Below are 7,244 nucleotides of genomic sequence, written 5' to 3' on the forward strand. Positions count from 1 at the left end.
TTTTTCTATGGTCGGGTTGTTGTCTCTTTGATGCATTCCCCATTTCCATTCTCAATTTTACAATAGTACAACCACACAATGGCGGGATGAATAAGTACAGAGTTTCGTCATATATGTATCAGAAAAACATAAAAAAGCATCCACGTTTATGCATTAAAACAAATATCAAGAAACTCCTGTACACTGTATTTTCTAATATTAAACAAATACATCTCAAAAACATATCAGGTAAAAATGTTAAACATATTTTCCATTCGATTTAAAAATTATCAACGAATTCCCTCCTTTTACCTTTTTCTTTTGAAGCACTGAAGACTAGTTTCTTTTACGCGAGCAAACGATGTGCAAATGGAACTGGCTCATTTTTTTCTTAAATATATGGTCTAGAAATAAGGCATGTGTAACCAATTATGTAGAAGCTAGACATCATAAATCGGTCTATATAATTCAAATTGAGCATAAGAATAGCAAAATCGATTGTATTTTATGATATAATCTTATTTTTTTTTCATAATTGATGAACATTGCAAAAGCATAGACATGTTATGGCAAAATTAACAACATATATACATAATATAAGACATGAACAGACAGCAGATAGCAGAGAACAATAATATAATACAATGACATATAAAATCATACAAAGTTGCATCTTTGAAATTGGTGTTTGTAAAATATAAAAAAAATTATAATAAGAACTATATAATATGATATTTCTGTGTGCTATTTCATTAGTTTAAGGTTTTTACAATGGGTATAAATTTCAATTTACTTCATAAACATAACACTTATTTTCTTATCTGAATAATCACACTCTTTTGACATTCCAGTCTGAGATGATGGTCCATTGATCATTTAGATGTTTCCCATTTTGACAGTTATAGTCGCACTTAATAGATTTAGTGGGAGCAAACAATTCAAATTGCACCGATATATTACTGCAATTCAATTTTTAATGAACATAAGCGGCGGAACATAATATCTAGTACTTGTAATACTACTGTAATTCAATATTATATGAAAGTAAACGGCGGAACATAATTTAAAGTACATGTAACTGCTATTTCGTTATGTAGGCTGAAAAGAAGGGACGGGTTCCAACCCATGATAAATGGGGGAGCCAAATCGTTTTTCCATTCAAAAACATTGATCATCAATTAAAAAAATAACACACTTGAATTTGTAATTGAAAAGCATAAAAAAGATTTCAGAAATAAAAAAAGCTCACATTTTGCCTTTTTGCTTTTTTGCAAGTTAAAATAAATTTAATCATTCAAACGAAAAATGAATCAGACAGATCTATACCCCAACGATGAACGAAAGACAGAAATGTTAGACAGCCTCAACGACAGCTGCAGAATTTTTATATTTAACATCACGCAATTTATATTCAGGAGATAACATTTTGTCACCACGCATTGAATCTAGATACGAGAAAGAACTATCATGTAAACTCTTAAACGTCTATATCAAATAATTGTTAAAGGTTATCAATTTAATATCGTAGAAAAATATATTGCTTCACATGCATTGTATCTACAGCTATACATGTATGGTCTAAAAAAATCAATGTTCAAGCCCGTACATCAAAACATGTAACGGTCTATATTTCGGAAATAAGTTTTCAAAATAGATTTTAATCAATGTTGGCAAGCAACACATAAAATAAAGGGATGCAATGGAAATTTGTTTCTGAAAAAGAAGTATACGCTTCCTTCTTCGCCCTTCAAATGGCTTTTCAATTACTATAGTCGCCGTCACGTAAAATTGGCACCATGGTTTTTGTCAAAATTTTCTTAAATATCAACCGCGTTTACTCGAGATCATGTTTTTCAATTAGCGGAATAAAAATCCAATCCAAATATATACTACTGTCCTACCTTTTATTGTGTTTGCACTGTATAATCCTGACCTTCACAAAATCCAGGATTATTTTGTATGGTGGAATCCGACATTGTTATTACCGGAAGTGTTGCCGTGGAGTCCACGTGCTCTCAATTTTCTTGTGTCTCTCGGAGCTGTGCGTCATCTTTATGTAAAAAGCGCGGGAAATCGTATCATCAATGACAACGATATTACCAGAGAGTAACGAATGTTATGTAGTAAGGGATCCTCATAGAAACCAAGATGGCGGTTTTACAATGAAAACAATCTTGAAAAATGTGAAGGTCAGGATTATACAGTGCAAACACAATAGAAGGTAGGACAGTAGTATATATTTGGATTGGATTTTTATTCCGCTAATTGAAAAACATGATCTCGAGTAAACGCGGTTGATATTTAAGAAAATTTGGACAAAAACCATGGTGCCAATTTTACGTGACGGCGACTATAGAATACCAAGCACTTTCAAAAATGATGATGAAACATTTGACGATAAAGTCATAGAAACGAAATAAGCAACAAAATCAAGTGGTATAGTTGAACAGATAAACGTCGATGGTATATTTGATTGGATATTTTTATTTCGAGTTCTGTACGGAACTTAAAGCGATTGAGTTATGTTGCGAACGAATGACCAAATTTATTTAGCAAATGTGCTATTAAACGGATTCTTCTAATTTCATGCTTCTGGTGGTCAATACTTATGTCTATTGAAAATGCGCCAACTAAACATAAATACAAAACCGCTATCAGCCATTGTTGGTTCTGGTATTTTTGTTACGGAATTCTTATTCACATTTAACATTCATGCTAACAAGTACTATTATAAGAAACTCGGTAATGGGATAAGTGGATACGTAATACGAATCGGGGGTAAAAAGTCATAACTGCACTTTGGAAAACAAAACAAAAATTACACTTCCCTTAGGTATAACAATTCAAAAATAATATTTAATTTTAGCGTATATCAGTGCAGTAGACACCACTAATGCAATTGGCAATGTATCAATCTACATCGTGGCTGAATTATACATCATATATATAGAAAGTTAATTTTAATTAGTTTATATTTTTTGTTGGTTGTCATTTCTGAAAGTACATAGTACTGGAAGCTCAGAACAAAAGTCCATCTGTTATAGCAGTTTAACATTCAGAGGTAAATATTAGTTCTGTACTTTCATACCGTCACATAAATAGAGTGACACTGTCTATAATTTTCCAAAGACTGATTCTTTTTACTATCAAGGTTCACACAGACCGTATTTTTAGCAAATGCAATTTAACTTTTGCGAGTGATGTCACATTATAAATTGAGAATGATCTGCTGTGCTTGCTGCATTCGGTTACTGTCCAGTATGTCGTTATGCAAAACATCCAATAAATGAATAAACTTGAGGACTTCAGCCATTTCTAAGACTCAATTTAAAAACATTTTACAGACTGTGACAGTGATCATCCCTGTAATGAGTCTGTGTGTATCCTAAACGATTATGTTTCTATATTATTACAAATGGAAGTCCGTCCGCACTAGGTATTCGCCTGTTTAAGCTTGCTTGCTTTAAATTTGACCACTTGTTCAAGTTCAAATTTATATTAAGGTTTTTATGTTTCTTTTAGTCCTCAAATATAACATTCATGCAAGGCAGATTGCTTTCTTGAGATCTGCGCATGCAGGTATCATGATTAAAGCAAGCTACGGGTACTTTATAAGCTGTAGATATGAAATTGAACCGGCGCATCCTACAATCATTTCTGTATTCTATGCGCATATACCTTTGTAATACAAACACTTCATATTACGTCTTTATATTATTGCGTACTTAGACGCCTTTGGCCATAATTGCTTTAAATCATTCTTGATAAGTTCGCATTGATGTTTTTTTTTTTTTATTAAATAGTGTTTTGTTTTAATCTGAAAACAACAAAATACAATAGTCTGTTTACTCGATTATCAGATGTTCATTATAGCTATTGTTATATATTAAACTGTTTGACACACTACATTTGCTGTTAACTTACACGAACATACATTATTAGTTTCAATAACGATACCCTTTAGTATACCATAGACAGTTATTGTTAAAAATAGACACATGATATTCAGATTATCATAAGTATTCACATTTTTATAATTTTTTAATACGCTGCCTCTCTTCGAGCATGTATTTTTCTATCATTAACAATATTTTGCTCTATATTGCGATGTACTTCTGCAAACCCTTATATGACAGAAGTGCAAGAAGAAATTGCAAAGTATACGTAGATCACGTAATCACATGAATAGGCAATAGTATGTGCTTTGACACTACTGTAAGTTTAAAGATCCTTAAGGAAATAGTCAATCGAAATACTTCTTTAGTACTTAATGTAAGCATAACCAAAATAAGGTATTGGCATCCAGAGACGTAGGAGAAGCTAAACTAGTAATAAATTATTCTAAGGATTGGGTATGAAGATTGTTCTCAGTTTGTCCTTCTGTATTACGTACCTGTGCAATTTATTCTCAGTAGCTACAAGTCATGACATCTTCATCCGGCAGCAAAATTCATCTTGCTATGCCGTATACCGTGTGACACGTTCCAAAAATTTATACAATTAAAATCATAAAGAGTGGATAAATAAAGGCAACAGTAGTATACCACTGTTCAAAACTCATAAATTCATGGACAAAAACAAAATTGGGGTAACAAACTAAAACCAAGGGAAACGCATTAAATAAAAGAGAAGAACAACGACGTAACACTAAAATGTAACACACAAAGAAAAAAAAATAAGACATAATAAAAAAGATAAAAAAAAGCTCAACTGCCGCTCTCAGTACATTTTGTTTATTTTTATTTACGTCATCGTATACCAACTTTTGGTGTGTATGGTGCTCATTTGTGCATTGTGTGCCCTTTATAGTATGTACTACAGTCAACTAAGTACAAGACTGAGCCAAAAGAACATATTGCAAAAAAAGTGATGCATTGTATAAAATTCACAACACTAACATCGTCTTCAACATGGATGAATTGTTTGCCACTGAGCGTTAAGCAACCAAAAAACATTCACCCATCACGAAAAAACTAAATCAAAGAAGTCAAACATTTATATATAGATGTTCTTCATTTCAAAGTCAATGCGTGTCCTTCAACACAGATTCAGAGTGAACGCCTACACTTTACTGCAAATTTAAGACAGTATCTATTATTGTTTTTAGCGGAATCATATCTTGGATATTGATAAAGCTATACATTTGAAAATAGAATATTCTATACGAGGCATAATCTCAACAAAATATATTCTATTTTGAACACAAAGTAGTATTACAAGCTCAGTTATAACTGGACAATATCTTTCCAAAATACTAAAACAATACAGACTTTTTACAATCAGGCGGACAAAGCGGTCTGTTAGTAAACTTGATAGGAAATTAGGCATAATGTATAAAACAAAACACTTGGTTGGACTGCATTACAATTACTGATAACCACAAGTGATTATAGATATGAAGTATTGTGACGTAATTTAACGAATATTGTTTCATCTTAATATGAATTTTCGTATCAGTCATCTGTGTTTTACGTGTTATCTTGCTATTTCAGAAAATACAAATTCGAAGCGGACTTATCAATATCTCTATACATATATATACTTCTCCATTCTCCATACGCACGTAAATAAAATAGAAGATTCCATATGACATATGTGTTGTTTCCTTTTCAATACCTTCGATAGATTATATGTTCTTGTCAATATTATCAAATTTTAGTTTTGATCAAAGTGCATTTATATGGTCTTTATACGCTCTTATGTTCTTGTTGTCGGTGTAAGTCATCAACCTTTATAATATGTTGTGTTAAAAAAATAAGTTTAAAACAGACAGTTAAGTGTATGTATTTTATTTAAATGTATCCTAATTTATCATATAGTTCCCTCATGTGATTTTGGATACATTCTGAAACATGGATAATTATATATGTTTGAAACAACCTTTAAATGATCGGCAAGAATATGTGATGAGTATAGTACATAACTGCACACCTACTTATCTTCACATTTGTAAAAATACCAAAAATTGTTATTTTTACCATTGATGATTAACAAAGTCCATGTTTTAATGCAGTTTGTAAATCTAAAAAGTTGATGCTTGTAACATTTTTGATTGCTAATATTTTTGTGTCTTTTTGTCCGTACATTTAACTTATTCACTGATATCATTTAAACTTTATTGTCTGTCTTCAAATGAAAAAAGAACGAATAATTCACTTTTGTACTTGTTTGGCTTTACATCTATTTTGATCTGAGCGTCACTGATGAGTCTTATGGAGACGAAACGCGCGTCTGGCGTATTACATTATAATTCTAGTACCTTTGATAACTATTTACACGACTGGTGCACGTTATGTCTCCGAGGGTATCACCAGCCCAGTATTCTGCACTTCGGTATTGACATGAATATCAATTATATGGCAATTTTTATAAACTTCTTGATACAATTTTTTTCCCAAAAAAATTGATGATTTCCTTATCCCAGGAATAGATTACCTTATAAGGAAGCCTTATTTGGCATAATTTTTTTGAAATTTAGGTTCTCAATGCTCTTTCAACAATTTTGATCTGAGCGTCATTGATGTAGACGAAACGCGCGTCTGGCGTATTAAATCATAATCCTGGTACCTTTGATAACTATAAGCATCGAATACAACCACAAGCCGGATTTTCGAAGTGGTTTATTTTGCAAAATATTTAAACACAAATTTGGTACCATGACATTATATATATAAATTGTATATGTATCTAAACTGAACCGTTTCGTCCATCTATTTTTTTATGCTGGTTTACCATTTTTGGTTTATTTAACAACGGTAACTGATATATCGCACATTATTTTCTAACTATATACTGATATTTCTTCAAGTTCAGGACAAGTCAGAGGTTTATCTAACTTTAAAACCAGGTTCAATCCTTCATTTTCTACATAAGAAAATACATTTTCCTAGTCAGGCAAAGGACAGTTGTCATCCATTCATTCGTTTGATGTGTTTAAACTTTTGATTTTGCAATTTGACAATTAACTTTTCTTTTTGTGTTCAGTATGTTTGTAATATTATTTTTTTCAATTGAAATTACTAACCATGGTTACCTTTTTATTAATTTCGTTCCAAACCTGCTTTGATTCAATGTAACCGGTGCAATATCCATGAATTTGCCATTCACTTTAAAAAAAAAAATATTTTGATCGTGAATTCTTCAGATTTAAAATTACCATGGACAACTTGAAAGATGCCACTGGTTGAATAAGAAAACACTTAACCTTCAAGAGTGCATAATATTTTCTCATTTTTTTCATGTAAGTTTTTTAATTTATCTCCAAT

Source organism: Mytilus trossulus, chromosome 4, assembly GCF_036588685.1.
Source record: "Mytilus trossulus isolate FHL-02 chromosome 4, PNRI_Mtr1.1.1.hap1, whole genome shotgun sequence".
Taxonomy (NCBI): Eukaryota; Metazoa; Mollusca; class Bivalvia; order Mytilida; family Mytilidae; genus Mytilus; species Mytilus trossulus.